The sequence below is a fragment of the Amblyomma maculatum genome, chromosome 1 (assembly GCF_055883805.1).
Source record: "Amblyomma maculatum isolate TAMU_Amacu chromosome 1, ASM5588380v1, whole genome shotgun sequence".
Taxonomy (NCBI): Eukaryota; Metazoa; Arthropoda; class Arachnida; order Ixodida; family Ixodidae; genus Amblyomma; species Amblyomma maculatum.
In genome coordinates, this window is record NC_139344.1 from 503,908,990 (window position 1) to 503,927,038 (window position 18,049).

At 45.9% G+C, this 18,049-nt stretch overlaps 1 protein-coding gene and 1 pseudogene across 1 annotated transcript in view; both read left to right on the forward strand.

Annotated features, from left to right (window-relative positions):
- The window catches only part of LOC146210348 (neprilysin-1-like), a 597,280-nt gene that overhangs the window by 104,250 nt on the left and 474,981 nt on the right, over positions 1 to 18,049 (forward strand). The gene's annotated exons all lie outside the window — the stretch shown is intronic.
- On the forward strand, positions 1,900 to 14,718 carry LOC146210350 (uncharacterized; annotated as a pseudogene).

Genomic DNA, 18,049 nt, shown 5'->3' on the forward strand with positions numbered 1-18,049 from the left:
ATTAATACAGTGGATTGCGGCATAAATGAGCACCCGGGAATCATTTCGGCCCTTCGGGGTCACTAACCTATCGAAGCATTCCAAGTAACAGATTCACTGTGAGGATAATCTTAGCCCTGTGCATCTATTTAGTTAACTGACTTCACAAATAGACACAGCCGGCGCCGTCGTCTGAGACCATACCGAAAGTGTTTCGTCCGTTTTCTCCCCATTTCACTCCCACCCCCCACTCTCGCTTTTCTTCTCCCCCCGCCCTCTCTTTTTGGTTATTTTTCTTTTTTTTCTTCTAATCTGCTTGCCCCCTCTTTCCCGGCCTTCGGAATCTTCACGCTCCCTGCATTTGGTTGGTTGGGTTAGGGACTTTGGGATATTCTCGGGGGGGGGGGGGGGGGGGGGGTACCGGACACTGGTTAAGCAGGAGACACATGTGCGAAAGCTTGACCGGCGTGCCGCAGCGAACGCCGCATGCGAACTCCCGCCGCAGTGCCAGCCGGGACACATGGAGCACCGCGCGTCCGGCGAGCGAGCTCCCTCAAGCTCCGCCCACAGCCGGTGTCACCTCGCAGTGGAGACGGAAGGCTGTTTGGCTTGATAAACTTCACATGAGTTCACGCTCGTACAAGAAATGACAAAACAGCGATGTTATTAGAAGGATTGTCTGCTGTACTCGTGCAACAACAGCATGCCTGCACACGTACGAAGCTTTCGGCAACGATGCCACCCGCGGACGCGCTGGGCGACGAACTCCATCGATTCGTGCTTGCCCTAGTCGTCGCTAGGCCTAGCCGGTGTCGTACCGAAGAGGCAGCGGACCACGCTTCGGAACGGGCCAACGCTGTAATAAAGGTTCGAATTTCATCACCAGCGTACTGAGAAAGCCATCTTATAATAGAATGATTATAAGCTCGATTTGAGCGGCGCATTCGGCAGCGGAGCGAGCAGACGTTTGGCGATCGATCGGGCAGCAACAGTGGCTGGGCGAACAAACTCGCTTCTGTCGCAGTTATCACTCGTAGCAGCACCTCAGTATTGGCCAGCGATCCTCGCAATTTGCTTGTAGTTGACAGTCCTGTATTTAGTGACTTTTTATGTACACGAAGAAACAATACTGAAGGGCTTTTCAGATGCCAGCGGCCGGCGCGTTCGCGTCGTCCGCTAGGCAGTACCATAGAGAAAGAGATTGGCAGTACCTCGACGGTGGAGCCAAGAGGCGCTCCATCGCACAGCCCCCCTACGTCACCGTGACGTCACCGCTGTTCGCGCTCGCATTGCCTGCGGCCACCCGCCGGAGCGTCGCTTCGCCACGCTTCGCATGCGGACTGCCGGAGACGCGTGATTCCGTCTTCTCAACGGCTGGGTCCCGGAAGTTACGTACGCGTCACTATTAAAGCAAACACAATAAAAACAAGTAATTATTCGTTAGCGGTTTGATTATTTATGCTAAATATTTTTATATATTAGAAAGTGTGTTTTATAATATATTCAACAGGTTTGAAACTCGATGCTTGCAAACAAAACTTCTCATCGCTCACGCTTGTTCTGCCATCTATTGTGCAAAATAAACAGGCGCGGTCTTCAAAGAAAGCAGTCGACGCAGTCATTTCTCGCAAACTTACACGCATTTGGCTTTAGGACAGGCTACTGAGTCACGCCGCTACTGCTGCTGCTTGTTACCACATGCAATTTCACTTTTTTGACACGGAACGTTCAAAGTGTGCTAAGAGCGTGTCAAGTGAGAATACTGGACTTGAGCGGCGATTGCCGCTGTCGCCGACTCGGCCGCATAGACGCCGAGCCACTTAGCTTCTGCTGGTGCTGTGTGCGCGAGCTGCAACATCATCTGGAAATGGTATCGTATTGCGCAGCAACATAGACTGCGAAGCAAGTGCAACATAACGTTACAGCGCGGCCACAAACACAGCGTGGACCGTGTACAGCGTCAGGAAAGAGGTAAAGTTACACTTCTCTGTCATGTACCTTTGCGGAATTCTGAAATCTTTGGTGCTAGAGATTTTGTAGTACAGTTAGATGGAATATTAGTAGTTCGAACTTTTTTCTAGCCTCTCGGTAAATATTGTTTCATAGTCCGTTTAGAGATTACTGCTTCTAAATATGATCTTGGTTGGGCAGTCATATGCAATAAGGCCGACCACGTTTTGGCCAGCAACCTAATAATTTAGATTGATTACATATGTATACCAATATCTGACTTACTTCCGGACAGCTAAATTAAAGTAGCCTTGCATTGAAGCCAACCCACATTATATGCTTACGCATAGTTAACATATCCTGCCAGCACAATGCCTTTGTGTCGAACCCATCGTGTTCTTCGCTTGTGGTATTATGAAGCAACTGCACTAACAATACAAAAAACCTGATGTTTCATATTAATCTGACTTAGTAATGAATATAATGGTCAGAATAATTAGTAACATGTGTTGGACATAAATGTAAGAAAGCTGTACTATTATTATGTTTGCAGTGCACTGCACCCTAAATTTGTTCTTTTGCTTCCCTGTGGCAGGATGATATGTCACAAAGTGCAAAGTTTCAGAGGCAAACTTTTAAGCCGACGCAACACAAAGTGCGAGGCCACAATTGACATAAAAGTGAAGCTTGTGAACAAGCGCACAGCGAAGAATGACATCTTCCTTCGCCGAGACCCTCCTCTGTGTGCTGTCATGAAGTTAAGTCTACAGCACAACCATACAGTTGAGAGTGCAGATGCCCTCCGCCTTCTGCGCTGCAGCAACGAGACTAAGGAGAAGTTTCGAGAGTACTTTGCCCAGGGCTTCTCACCCTCAGAAGCCAGGCGTCTACATGAGAGCAGCCTTGCTATAATGGAAGATGCTGCAAGCACATTGCAGCTTGCTAGCGGATCTGTGAATCCCACAAAAAGGACTGTTTACCACCTCTTCGAGGCATGGCAGCGGGAGCACCATGGCACCATTGTTGATCCCTTGACAAAGCTGTAAAAAAAAACTGCCGGAGTACTTATCCAAAGGCGAGTTTGAAAATTGGTTAATGCCATTGTTATCTACTTACCTTTCATCATGGCACAGAGCCACAGAGGTTGAAGCGTATGTAACAATAGTGCACAGACTGAAGTGAACAGTAATGGAAAACAATAGTATGTATGCTTATGAAGCACAATATATGTGTAAAATATATGTTACCTATAATAATAGAACCGAAAAAGGAGAAACTGCAGGAGCAGTTGTGTCTATTCAGTGAGCTCCTCATCTGTGGCCAACATGGAAGATCTGGCTGAGACCTATTAAAGCAGAGTTTCACACGTGAGCAATTGTCACCCTAGTGTTAAAAAAAATTGCAGGCTAACGGATATCATCAAAGCAGATAATTTCGTCTGCCACTGGATATATGCATGAAGGTATCCGTTATATCAATGAAGTAGTGGAAAGTATGCTTATAAGCAGTAAAAATAGATGCCAGCATCTCTGGCTAGGCTAATTCATTCAACCTCAAAAATTCACATTCATTAAACCAATGTCGGTCATAAAATGCAATGAGCTACGGCTTTCGTAAAGGTGCAGTGCATGTAGGGTATACTGCTGGGCTAGTTGGTGGTGGTTATCAAACATTATGGTATCGCAGCGCTGGCAGGCAAGGTCAAAGGACTAGGGACACACACAACTGCGCTGACAGTGCATAGTCACAGTAGAGAACACCAGCATAAGTGACAATTTAAAGAGTAAGCAGCCACAACCATGAGATGTTCTAAATTCTGCAGCACTAAAGAAATGTATATGCATGTTGAAGTGCCAAACAAACACAAGTGCTTAAATTGACCTTGGAGTTTTATATAAAAAAATTAATATTCCTAAATAAAAGAAAGGCTAAGCTACAGGACTTGGACTCTATAAGTTCCCCACTGGCAGCATCTGAGTAACAAAACAATCTTTAGCAAGCCGATTTAACTTTGATACATTTGAGTTGCTAAAGGAAGAAAAGGAATATAGTGGTTTTTGTGTTGAGATACGTGGCTATCATTTAAAGTAGCGAGGGATACCCTGTAAGTGAACCTAGGAGTGATCATAAGAGGGAAAATTTAGGACAAGCGTCATTTGGTTTTAGTTCTTAGTAAAAATTTGTTAAATGGCTCTTTCTAGGAATGCTGAGGTCTGAATGGCACAAAAAAAATGTGCTGGTTGCTGAAAATTTGCATATAAACCTTTCCCCGCCCTTCTATTCTAACTCATGATGTCTGTGAAAGAAAGTACTCTTGACCACCATTCTAAGGTGGATGGGAATGCACAATAGATTATGGGATCTGTGCTAAAAAATTCCTATCCATGGGATGCAGCCTATTGGCGAAATCATTATTTTGGCAAATCAGCAATATTTAGTTTTTGGCCATTCCAGCTTGTGAAATTCTGATTTTTAATGAGCACAGTCTATTTATCATGATGAAGTAATCTGCCTGCAAAGGTCAATTTCATGTTGTCTTCAAGTGCATATTTCATCAGTGATGCAATAACTGCCTTGAGCTTTGTAGGCCACAGCCGTCTTGTTGTAAGTCGAGGAATAAAATGAATGAATATAAATGAACGCTATTTGCGAATGCAGGCTCAAAATTTAGTATGTTGCGCCAATATTTGAATATTCTGTGCAGGCATCGACGTGAAGTTATGCATAGATGAAGCCACTGGCTGCTGGGCAGTTGTTGTAACTTCGATTATGAGGCATGCACAGCTTCTCCAGTCTGCCTCGGAGATAATCTTCATCGACTCCACGGCATCCTGCGACACGGCAAGAAGCACCGTGACTGTGGTGCTGACTGCCACAGCTGCAGGGGCTGTGCCCATTGCTGTCGTGGTTCACAATGCACAAACCACAGATGGATATGTAGCTGCTTTTGGTCTCCTCAAGAGCAGTTACCCCTTTTGTTTTGTTGGGCTTGAGGTGAGCATACAACTTATTCACAGAAAATGTGGTTTGGTTATTACAACTTTAAATATACTTGCACTGCAAATCATGTACGTTAATTTAAAAGCATGAAAAATGAAATTAACATTTTAAAGGCCAAACCACAGAATGATGCCAATGCTGGAAAAAGCCAGTTGTATAACAATTTTTCTTGCATTAGCCAAGATACGCCACAGCTTGGCACAAAATGCTCAACTAATGTTTGGGTACTGGCCGCTGTCTCCACTTTTGAATAGTGTTGATAACAAAATTGGCATCAAGACAGTACTGGCAATTTGAGAAGACCATATGCAAGTTCTGGTCTTTGCCTCTTTGCCACCTGTGTCTCATTCGCACAGTTCTTCCTTTGTGCCAGCTGATGGACCAACATGTGTCTCTTGCAAACAAGGCTCTCAACTTATTCACTTGGCAAATAGGTCATTTTAGTATGGTTTCCCATTTGCCGCCCAAATGAAAGGTGTGCATATCTGCAAAAGTACCATTTATGTGCTAACATTGCCTCTACATTATATGCCATTTATGTAACTATTAAGAACCCACAGGCATTCATGACGGACAACAGTGCCGTGGAAAAAACTGCACTTCTGGAAACTTGGCCACAAGCTAGGCAGTTGCTCTGCCATTTTCATGTGGCACAGGCCGAGTGGCACTGGCTGAGTTTGGCCAAGCATGGAGTAACTGCAGTCCAAAGAAGGCAACTGATGTCAGCATTCCAAAAGGTATCGAAGCCACTTATTTTGCGCATAATATTCATACTACTATTCCATACAGTCAAGCTTATTTCTAATGAACCTGATGGTCACATTGTGTTCATTGTATCAGAGCTGCACAGTAAAAGGACCTCTGATGTTAAACAAAAAGAATATAGTTACAGAAAACTGTCCCTTATTTTTTAAAAGTGGGTTATGCACACACATTTTAATATGCACTTGTCGGTGCATTTTCTAAGCACTGAAGCATGGTCCTTGCTATGACTCCAAGTGCCAATTTCCCCTTGAATTCACTTTACTGAGATTTGATTTATGGAGTTCTACAAGCCAAAGCTATTTGAGCTATGAGAGGCATTGTAGTGGAGAGCTGTGGACAATTTTGACTACCTAGATTTTCTAATGTGTGCTGCCATTGCACAGTGCTGGAGCATCTTACTATTCGCCTCCACTGAAATGCAGTCACTACAGCTGGGTTTGAACACTGGTCCCTCTGGCTCAGTAGCCAAGCACCCTAACCACTGAGCCACCGCTGCAGGCAAGGGATGAGCTGTGTAATACAGGTGTGAAATGCATTTAAAGTCATTTTGCCACATACATTTAGTGTCATAGACTAACTCTGAGACAAATGTAGGTTTGCATATTGTCACGTGGTGGTGACAATGCTGTGCGCACAAAAGAACAAACAGGCATAGTAGCACTGAAAGCAACTCTTTATTGGGCTGAGCTTCGCTCGTAAAAGAACTACAACTTCGTGGAGTCGATAGCAGCAAACATGCTCGCTGGTGCTCAAAAAGACAATGCCCACTGAGTTTGGCAGCTCTCAAATTAAATTCGACGAAGAAGCATCTAGATAACCTAGCCAAAGGTGATGATGACAACCTGGAACATATGGAAACAGATGCATGTGGTGGTAAGCATTCTAGATACATTTTGACGCATCTTGCACGGCAAAGAAAATGGTGAAGTCCACTCTCTGCAAAACTGAGTGTGAAGAAACAAAGGCCACAAGATTATTCAGCATAGTACAAGCGAAGTGAACAAAGCGATAAGGTCCGATGCTGGTGGCTGTTGAAACCAATAAATAAAGGTAACAATGGTTCACAGCAATATGCACGGAAAGGTGCCAATGAGGTATCTCAAAATAACGGCTTGAGGGGCTAGTTGGTGCTGCATAATATTCAGAAATGTGGCGCAACAAACACAAACACGTGTTGTGTTTGTGTTTGTTGCGCCACATTTCTGAATATTGTGCCAATGAGATCTAAACATAAATTATTTTTGCAGTACAATTAAAGAAAGCTTCCTATTTTCCAAAAAATATCTTTGTCACTAACAGTTGGAAGGAATGCTCTACCTTGGTGGAGAATTACAAAGGGCAAGACACTTCTCTAGGAGGACCGAACTATTTGCTGCGGGCCACCTCGGGCTACGTGCGTGAAATCTAGTAATAACACCTCGTTTGAGACCGATTATGTGTGAGAATGAGTGGCCATACTGATAGCATTGCCCAGCTTTTTGGGGCTCGTCATCCTCGCGGGTTCGCCACCTGTTTTCATTGTCAGCACTGTCCGCAAACTGCTGGCTTTATTATTTTTTTGTTGTGTACTTATTGAAGCTCTGGCACCCAGCTTTCACTGCAACATGGATACATCTATGTATTGCATCATCATCATCATCTCTGGCACAAGTGGTAGGTTAGTGTGCAGGTCTTGACAGTTTGCTATCTTCAGAGAATCCTGGGAAACATTTTGTTTTCACGGAGCCACAGAGTATAAATCATTCGTATTAACTTCACAAGCAACGGTTTTACCTTGGTTAGAGATGTTGAATTTATTGATGCAAAAAATAAATGAAATGCTGGTTTCTTAGATAACCCTAGTTTATTTTGCAAAAGTTGTTTTTTATTTTGGAGTGGGTGTTTAGGATAGGCTAGTAGCGATAAGACGTTCCATCAGACTGCTTGAAGCCCTGAATCCTGTACGGGAGCGACCCGTACCAAGAGTCAACAAGTGTGGGGTGAATGAAAAAGACAGCTTATTGCCAAACCCTGCGCACCAATTTACCACTTGTACCAGCAATGATGCAGTACATTGGTGTAACTATTTTGCATGAAGATGCTGCACATCAAATCTTCTGGAGTACACAGAAATAGAGAAAAAAAAACTAGCAAGCAGCATGTACCGAGCTGCTAAGGTTTGGCTTTGCAGTGGCCAGTCCTTAGACATAAAGGCAGGCACTGAGCAAGTCCTGAAAGGACAGGCGATGCTATCACTTTGGCCGCACATCCTCTCACACAGTCCGTCTCAAACCAGGCATGATCGCCAGATGTTGCACACATAACACTGAACAGCCCGAAGCGCACAGTTTAGTCGTTCTAGAGAAGCGTTTTGTCATCTGTACATTTTAATGACCTTTGGTATTGATGACAACAAATATGTAGTGGTGGCGAAAAACTGCATTTCAAAGAAACACTTCAATTGTAGCAACAGCTATCAGTATTTGACGTGACAGTGTCAGTATGAGCATTATGCGATAACATGTGCAAATGTCTGAAACACATTTCTTTTATTAGTGCAAAAGCACTAATTTGCAGGTAAAAACCCTAGCAAAATCATTGAATGCTTGTATGTCCGCTTGTAGTGCTTTCACACTAAAAGAAGAAACTGCTGGAGTGGAGTTGATTTGGTTTTGTTTGTGAGGTTTAACATCCCAATGCGAGTCGGGCTATGAGAGATGTGTAGTGGGAGCCTCTGGAAATTTCGACCACCCCAGGTTTTTTCAGGTTAATTTTTAGTTCAGTAGCCGAGAGTGTGAACCACTAAGCCAGCATAAGGCAGGGGTACACATCTTGCATTTCTTTTGGCTAGCTATGCAGGAAACTGCAGCCTGAAAGCAGTGCTTGAACTGAACTCTTGACCATGCTCTGAAATGTCTGACATGTCATGCCATATTACTGCTGTTTTTGTTGAAACTCTCACCAAGTACAACTGGTGTTGGGGAAACTGATATAATTTTGCACACTACTAGTGCAGTTGTAATGGTGTTGCATACAAGTATGAATTAAAGTATAAGCGCATTTCAAGGTAACTAGTCTCAAATTCGAAAGAACAGTTCACACAGATTAATTCAATTTTCAGATATATATAACTCCATTTTCCTTTTCCTTCAACCATGCAGATCATGTATGCCAACACACCAGACGAGCTGGAGACGGCTAAGGAGGATCTTTGCTGCCTCGATCACAAAGACTATGTAGCCCGTGTCCAATCATTTTTACGAGAAAGAACATGAATGGGTACTGTTCCACAGGCTCACACTAACAACGAGAGGGCATAACACCAATAATTATTCGGAAGCCTCCATTAGAATACTGAAGGACATTATCCTTCAGAGGGCAAACCCTATTGCACGCTCCAGCGCCATACCTGATTATGGTCCCAGTATGACGCTGGAAACTGGACACACTGGGACGCGGCATACTGGGACGCTCCGCACTGGCGGCATTGTTCGCCCGGAGAAAAAAAAGGCGTGGGATAAAAATTAAAAAGTAAAAAGTAACGAAACAAGTTAGGTACATAAAAAAAACGTAAAAAAAAAAATTTTGTGCAGCAAGCGCGCCTCGAACTACATCCCTACGAACTACTTACCAATCACTAGCTCAGCACGCTAACCACTCGGCCACGCCGAGAGGTGTATGTTGTCGAAACATTTCTGCATTTTATGTCATGACACGCATTTATAAAGTTGGGACTTCATGTTTCGCAGTCTACAGGCCATTGCTACCGCACTAACAATTGCAACTTCTTGATCATTTTAGCTTGCTGTCTGCTCTCACGACTTGCAACTAATGTTCTGGGTGCCTATGCGCGCTATTTTGTGCACTGGAATCATTTTAACAAGTGGAGTTCGACATCGCTGGTAAATTTACCAACGCCGTCTCTTGGGTGGTGCTCTGCTACCGTGGGCGTAATTTTCGCTAAACACGGAGCTTTAGTAGAAGCCTTCAAGGAAAAAAGTGCGACCGAGCTTCAATACCGGCAAGCGCCGCAGCGATGACCCTAATTGCGTGTAACTAAACCTTATTTGTATGTTAACATTGCGGGAAGCGTTGCGATGACCGAGGGCTCGGCTTGTTGATACGCAGAGTAAGAAGGAGCACAAAAACTTGAGAAACACGCCAAATATTTTGTATTACAAGCGCTGTATGTTGTTGCTTTTTCTCTCATGGGCCCATCGATCGGTAAACTACTCTCTTTCTGGTTTTAGTTTTTCTTTCTGCTGTTTATACTGGGCCGTGGTGCAGGCTACGCTCGCCTACGATTGAGCCCGCATTGAACATTTTGGCAGTAATCATTGTGTTAGAGTGCCCTTAAGATCAGCTGTGAAGTTGGTTATGCATGGAAGCCCACATTATTCAATTCCAGCTTTAGTTGTGCGTTAATCGCCAGTGTGTAATGAGATCGAGGCGCGGCGGTCGTTGTCTCTCTCGAAACGCTCGAAACGACTTATGGAAACATGGAAACTCTAGAAAAAAGATACTGCCTTTGTTTTATTACAAATGCGCAATGACTTCGCAGCAAAAAGCGCTTGCTTGAACTATATTTTTCATACGCCCCCCGATGGTCGATTGAAAGTACGCTGTTGCCCTGTTGGCCCCTGAGGGATGCTACTCCGGCTGACGCCGCAGGCCGCTCCGGCTATTCGCAACTTTCACGTACAGTGCCGCCGCCACGCGGCCGCTTCCGGTACCGCCCTTAAGGGGATACTCGGAAAACGGCTCGTGCTCCTCCAGCTTGCTGCTGCGTCTCCCGCGAAAATTCTTTACGTGTAGCTCGGTACTGCAGCTCCTGTAGTGTGTAACTGCTTTTCGAGTTGACTTTGGCTCGCAGCCATGACAATAGATTAATAATATAACTTCTATTTGGTATGTGGGGCACGCGTAGTATGAGGGGAAAACATAAAAGCAGTCGAATCTTCCATACACCGATGTGTTCTGACTGCACGGTCAAAGGCGGGATAAACTTTCACATGTTACCTCCAGATTATATGCCCCGGAAGGAGAGGATAATTAAGTTAATTAAGATTTCGGTAAGATCAAGTCGGTTACTTTATCGTGAAAAGCATTGTGATAAATCCTGGTCGACAAAGAAACACCCCCTTAGTGACAGTATGAGCGGCGTAGCTATCTCATTTCTGGGGTTATGCATGAGCCTCGTTTTTCATTGCCGCTATAAATTCTGAGCAGAACCAAGTTTCGCAAAAAAAAAAAAACTGCGACTAAAGCTATGACGGTTTTCGGTGCGCATTTTTGATGTGAGAAGTTAGACTGGCGTAAGTTGCGAGCCATACCTGCCTGATATTTTTGATGCCGACCAATTTATGGCCCACACATGTTTGAGAAATTAAGAATGTTTGTTTCCTACCCGGTTGAGTGAATGCAGTGTTTGCAATCAGCACCTGCCATATGAACGCTAGATTAGGAGCATGTATTGAACGTTACGGAACATACACTCGCACTCCACATTGAGACTGTTCTCAAAGCCGGCGCTCTAGCTGTCTTGCTTTTCAAGTAACTGTTCCCGAAAAATTGTCTGTGTCAGCACTGGGTCATCACTTGCGAAAGTAAAAATCACTGCCTATCAGAGGTGCAGCAAAAAAAAAGAAAGAAAAGTAAAACAGATTGGTTAAGGTCATCACAGTAGACCATCATTATTACCTTGTAGGGATGTTTTCTTGTGCCCAAACAGGGTAGTAGGTACTTCGATGCGACGGCGTATATTTTGAAGTCAAGGAAAAACTTTGGCCACATAAAATTCGGGGTTGGCTGCTCGGCATGCCTGTGCTACGCGCGTGAATGCACAGCACGACTTCTTGAAATGCTGCAGTTCGCGAGTGCCCGTGATCCCTGGATAAAAGTGGAAAGTTTTATCTATATGCATGTTTATTGTCGAACGTTTCTCTGTAGCACTTTGTGGCGCGATTAGAGTCGCCTGGGAACCTGTTGTACTTGCGTACAACACAGTCAGCAGTAGGATGTTTCACATACCTGACCCGCCACACTCGAGGGGTCCTTTGTATCGCACCCCTGCAACGCATGCTCACAAAGGGCTTGCATACGCTGACTGACAACGCCGTGCATACGTTCGCACCACAGAACACTCGCGCGAATATTTTAATGCAGCTTCAGGAAACGTAGCCCAGCGTCCCAGCACAACGCACTTGAAGCGTGACAGCCGGATCACCTTAAGGGCAGCCATATTGGATTTCCAGTGGCGCCGCCTATAGCCCGTGAAAGTTGCGAATACTGGGGCACTGGGACCAGTGCGGCCCCAGCGCACATACAGCGCTTCTCCCAGTGCATCGCGGATGCCAGCGACACACCCAGCGTCAAAAGGCTAATCCCAGCGTTTTTCTTCCATCGCACCAGTGCAGCCAGTGTCTTCCCGTTACTACTCCAGTGAATATCGCAGACCTCCAGCGTGCCCAGCAGATCCAGTGCAAAACCAGCGCGAAAATCTTACTGTTTTTGCACTGGAGACGCTGGTTTTTGCAATAGGGAAGGCATTCATCGCAGTTGCCCTCGTCGAATTTGTTGCAGTGATATGGGAAAAATATTTCCAAAATCGGATCCTGCAGCATGCCAACCACCGAATGGCTCATCACAAGATCGTCTACAACAACCTTTTGAAGAAGCTGCCTGACGAGGAAAAATATCTTGTAACCTGCGAAGAGCCGAATATTTATCAAGTGCCCAGTGGGAAGACAAAAGATGAAAAGGATGTCGGAATTTGCACTTGCCGATCTGGCTAGCAAGGTGCATTCTGTAAGCACCAAGCACTCGTGCGCCAAATGTTCGGCGGAACTTTCCCAAATGCTCCACTCCTGAGTAAGCAGGCCCGCTATGAACTGGGGAGACTTGCATTAGGTAATGCATGCCCTGAAATTGAGTTTTTCTAAGGGCTTCATGAGCAGCAGTCGGAGCCTTCCAGTGTTGCTAGTGTTGCATACTATAATGAAGAAACTCCTCATTATGAAGACTTTGAGTCTTCAGCTGCTGCGCCTTTGGGCGAACCTGCTTACGGAACGCTACAACAGCCTTCAGGCAGCCAAAAGAGTCAACCAGAAATCAAGGTTTGCGCTTCATTTCCGTTTCCTTAAAAGCGGCGAACTGTCTCAGCCATGATGTAGTTGATTTCACAGAATTGTTGCCGATGTGCTGTAACTGACTTCTTTTAGTGTTTATAGAATTATCGCTTTGAACAGTTTAGAGTATAGCTACTGCAGTTTGTTAACCTAAAATGTAAATGTTTTTAAGTCGCACTTTGTTGGTATATAGACAAAGAAACCGTGTGCTGTTTGCGTAAAATGGATGGTCCTGGGCTATAACAAGGCACTGTTCCATCCTTTTTGTACCATTTCAGAACATGAAAAAGAACCCGTACAGAGAGATGCTGGCAACGTTTCAGGAGCTCGAAGTCCTCGCTCACAATGACCCAGGTAGCCAGATGTATGCGGCCAGCATTACAATGCGTCTAAAGAAGGTTACCAACAGGAAGCGATTAGCTGTAGTCCTAATGACAATAAATACATCAGTTGGCAGGGCTACGCGGTCAGGAAGCAAAATCGGCGTACAGCCAACCAGCATTGCCAGACGACGTCCTGGCCTCAACAGGGCTCGAAGCGTGCGCCAGCGGGACGGCCTTCAAAAGGATCAAGAGCAAAGCGCACAAAGAGGAGTCACTCACTATGCCGCAACATCAATAACGACGAATTGCCTCCAAAATGAAGCCTGTTGGAGTGCCATGTGATTAGCAGCAGCACGCACTCCACCTGAAACCAACTGTGACCTGGCGTAGAAAGTACAGGAGAACCTTCAAATAGTTCCAGTTTTGTCTCTGAGCCTAATGTTCACGAGTTACTCAGACTATGAAGGGTGCCGCAATGGAAAGCTCCAGATATTTTCGACCAACAGGGTTTTTTTTACTGTGCACTGACATCACACAGCTCAAACTGCATCTTGAAAATTATGAAAAAGAGTGCCATAACCAGTCAGCAAATGTGGCAGGGCAATGAATCATGAAGAGCCTCTAGTGACTTTCCGACGTGACAGTGTACTGCGGTTCCTCTGCAGTCACCCCGGCGTCTTGATCTCCCACCGGACCAGGACGCTTGTCGAGCAGCATGCTGCTCGTACCTAAGCCGACATTGCGCTGGGCTCGGACTTGCCGGACGTGGCTGCGCTTGTGTTGTGTGCGTTACCCGCGGGGCACCCAGTATAGCCCTCTGTGTTCTGCGGACCTCCTCACGGTGCTTCCGTGCTTCGGCCCCTGACTCTGCGGACTATTGCTCGCGCGTCCTCCCCCCCCCCCCCTCAACCGTCCCCTACCCATTCCCCTGGATACCAAGAGTGCCGCCGCTCGCTCAGGCTGGCATACGTCGTGTCCAGTACCCCATCCCCCCTCATCATAGTTACCGCCACCACGACCAGCCTCTAGTGTGGAAGTGTTGCTATGAGGTGATAGCGCGTGGAAGCATACACAGAACAGGTGCTGACACCTACTACCTGCAGAGTTGTCATCGTGAGTGAGTATGAAAAGGCTTGGTAAGGAAGTGGTTAGGCCAGAATAAGCACTGCTCCCTTTTGCAGCAAGATCGTTATTCTGTAAGACACCACACGACCTGTCAATGTTTGAACGAGCTGCAGTCATGCTGTCTTATGCAAGATCCCAGTGATGGCAACGTCCTCACAGATAGGAAGTTGCGTTCCCTTATATGTACCATGATATGAGAGGAGCTCTATGGCCGCCCCACCCCAGCCCCTAGATCTCCGATTCTCTCGCCAGCTACTGCGGATTTGCGCAGCATCATCAAAGATGAACTGGCCACTTTCAACTGCGTTGTGGCACCTGCTACGCCTCCCATCGCCCCTCAGTCGCCAACCTATGCTGAGATTGCTTCACACCCACCCGCCCTGACTCCTCCGACTTGTCCAGCACCCGTGTGCAGTCACGTCGCTGCCATGGCACCATATCCTCCTGTGCCTCGTCATGTTCCAACTTAGCGTCTTCCCACCCTGTGTGCTACTACTGTGGAATATGTGGCGACATTTCCCGTATTTGTCGCCGTCACCAGCAGGATGAGCAATGGGGTTATGTCCCCTTACAATGTGCCCTCGTGTGCCAGACTGATGATTGTACTGTGCCCTACTCAGACTTTCCTCAGCGTTCTCCCCGCATACGAACTCCCCCCCCCCCCCAATGTTTCCCGGCCCTTGCGTCCTTCTCGACGCCGATCCCCTTCGCCTTTTCGCCGCACGTCACCGCTTTGTCCTGCCTCACAACTCTTTGCACCTAGAGTGGAAAACAAACCGAAGCAGTTTTTGGAGGGAAAGCTGCGTCGAGTACGAATTCTGAAATTCCTCCCGGGTGGCCGTCAAATATGCTAACAGTAATTACTGAAAGACTGTATTGAGGCCCTCAGCGACATGGGCGCCATTTATTCTGTCATACAGTTTACCCTCTGAGCCTGTGCAAAGTTATTACTCCATGCATCAGTCCGCCACTTCGTGAAGCTAATAGCACTCCGATCAAACCCACCGGCCAATGCACAGCATGTGTCTTCATCGATAGTCAGTGGCATCATATCAAATTTGTTGTGCTCCCCACGTGCGTTCATCTCCTGATCTTGGGGTGGAAGTTTTTGTCCTCAGTGTCTGCCGTCATCTTTTGCTGCAAGTGCCTCATCCAACTTGCGGACCCGATATATTATCCCCGCCTGACTGTTCACCACTACGTGTTCGCAGCAGTTCATTTCGTTCTGTTCCCTGAGGACGTGAGCAGCTAATCATATTGGCATTGGATTATGCTCTTGACGGCGAAGCCTTAGATATGCCCACTCCACAGTGGACCTCCGACGGCCTAGCTTTTGCCTCGTGTCTCACCTGCTTCACACACGGTTGCGGCCCTGAATACAACTGGCCAGCCATTTTTACTGCCCAGAGCTGTTGGCTATATTTAACGGCAAGCCTGTGCCCCTCAACATACTTTCCTGTGCACCACCGTCTGCTGCCAAACCACTCAGTCCGAATGTTTCTGCGCTCGCAGCCGCCATCAGCTCTGACCTCACATTCGAGCAGTCAACAGCTCCGCTCGACGTCCTCTTGCGGCACTGAGAACATTTTGATGTGCGCACCTCTGCTTTAGGGAAGACCTCCGTCACCTCTCATTGTATAGAGACAAATGGCTCTGCTGTTGTTCAAAAACGGCCATATCGTGTTTCAGCATCAGAACGAAAAGTCATTAAGAGCAAGTTGCCGACATGCTTTCTCGAAATGTCATCCGGTCATCAACGAGCTCTTGGTCTTCGCATGCGGTTCCCGTTCGTAAACAAGATGGCTCAGTCTGTTTCTGCATGGATTACCGGGCCCTTAACGAGATCACCCGCATGTTTAACCTTTGCCTCGCGTTGACGACGAATTAGACTGTCTCCAAGGCGCTGAATATTTCTCGTCTCAACTTTTGCTTGGGATACTGGCGAATTCCCATCCACGATTCAGACAAGGTCAAGACTTCCTTCTCTGCACCCGACGGTCTATACGAGTTTAACGTGATGCCTTTTGGACTCTGCCATGCGCCGGCCACCTTTCAGGGCATGATTGACACCGTGCTTCGTGGAATGAAATGGAAGACCTGCCTGTGTTACCTCGACGACAATATCACCTTCTCATCGAACTTTAGCCAGCAACTCCACCACTTGTAAGATACTACTTCAAGAAGTGTCTGTTTTTCCAGGACAACCTGGCACACAGCTTGAGATGCTCACAGCGGCAGCGAGCGATGATGGGTCTATACAGATGAAAGAAGTGAAAGTTCGTGCACTGTGCTCACTTTCTGGCAGCATTTGCTGCTTCTAAAGGCTTCGCTAAGTCCGTGTATTTGGTTCGCAGGTTAGTTGAACTAAATTTTTTGGTCTTGCTTGTTTGATATTGCCGCAGGTGCTGCCAGCTGCCTTTTGTTGTTTACTGTCGCAATTGTTTGAAATTCCTACGAATCCAGAGCTCGCAAAGAGAGTTGAGGAACTGGAGTTGTTACTTAAAGGGAAACTAGAAGACGTGGTGGCCGAGATCACCACAAAGGTTTTTTCACAAATGAAAGCTACTGAAGGTGACGACAATGCTTCTTTGCTCAACAGTGTTCAATTTGCAAATGAATTGAAATAAATGAAAGTCAGGGAGGCCGAGTTCATGAATGCCAACAGGTTGCTGGTAGAGGAAAAGGACAAACTCCACAAAAGGGTTGGTGAACTCGAACAGTATTCTAGGATCAACAATGTGGAAATAAAAGGTGTTCCAGTAACTAAAGGCGAGGATGTTAAGAAAGTGCTTGAAACCATCGGTGATGTCATTTCGTGTCCTATCAACGCCGCTGACTTTGACATCGTCTGACTTTGAAATGAAAAAACCATCATTGCTCGCTTTGTGTGTCGGGAAAAGAAAAATGAATTCGTGTGCAAGGCACGGAAAGCTCGGCCAGAAACAGACCAAATTGGTTTTCCTGTAGATTCAAATTCCCCAGTTTTCGTAAATGAACACCTTAACTTTGAAACAAGAAATTTTTTGTTAGAACTAAGTTGCTAAAGAAAGAAAAGAAATGAAGAAATGCAACATCTCTGGACTGACAATTGTCACATACTTGTGCGTCAGACTGGCGTGAGCACGGTCTTCCGCATAAGCACACAAACAGACCTTCAGGTCTTCCACTAGTTCATATACATTCATGGCTTCTGACGGTGCTAAAACCTTAGGCACCCCGCTATTCCCTGATGAACTTCATCTTATCTTTGCAAACAGTAGTCATTCTCTGATCCATTTCAATGCACGCAGCCTCAGGAAGAATCGGGAATCTATTGATAATTTTATCATCTCACTTCAGCACTCGTTCTCTTTCATCTGCGTTTCGGAGACCTGGCTTTCCAGTTCTGATGGCAATCTATTTGGTTTTACATCTTATCTTCCAGAATACTGTCATCGCTCGCAGATACAGAGGCGCTGTAATCTTTATTTTCCCTGAAATTTCTTACCAGCGTAAATGTGATCTCGCTCTGAATGTACCGCAATCTGTTTCGATAGAAGCTAACGATTATCTTTTCCACTGACTCTCGAAAGTTGGTACTCGGCTGCATTCACCACTCACAGTCTTCATCAATCCCGGAGTTTCTGTTAGCATTAGACACCACACTAAATAAGCTATCTTTCGAAAACAAAAATGTTTTAATTTTTGGTGACATTAATATTAATCTTTTAGATACAGGTAATTCTAATGTTGTTTCCTATACCGATTGCTTCCGTGGGTTCGGCTACGAATTTATCATCAATGCTCCAATGAGGTGTACTT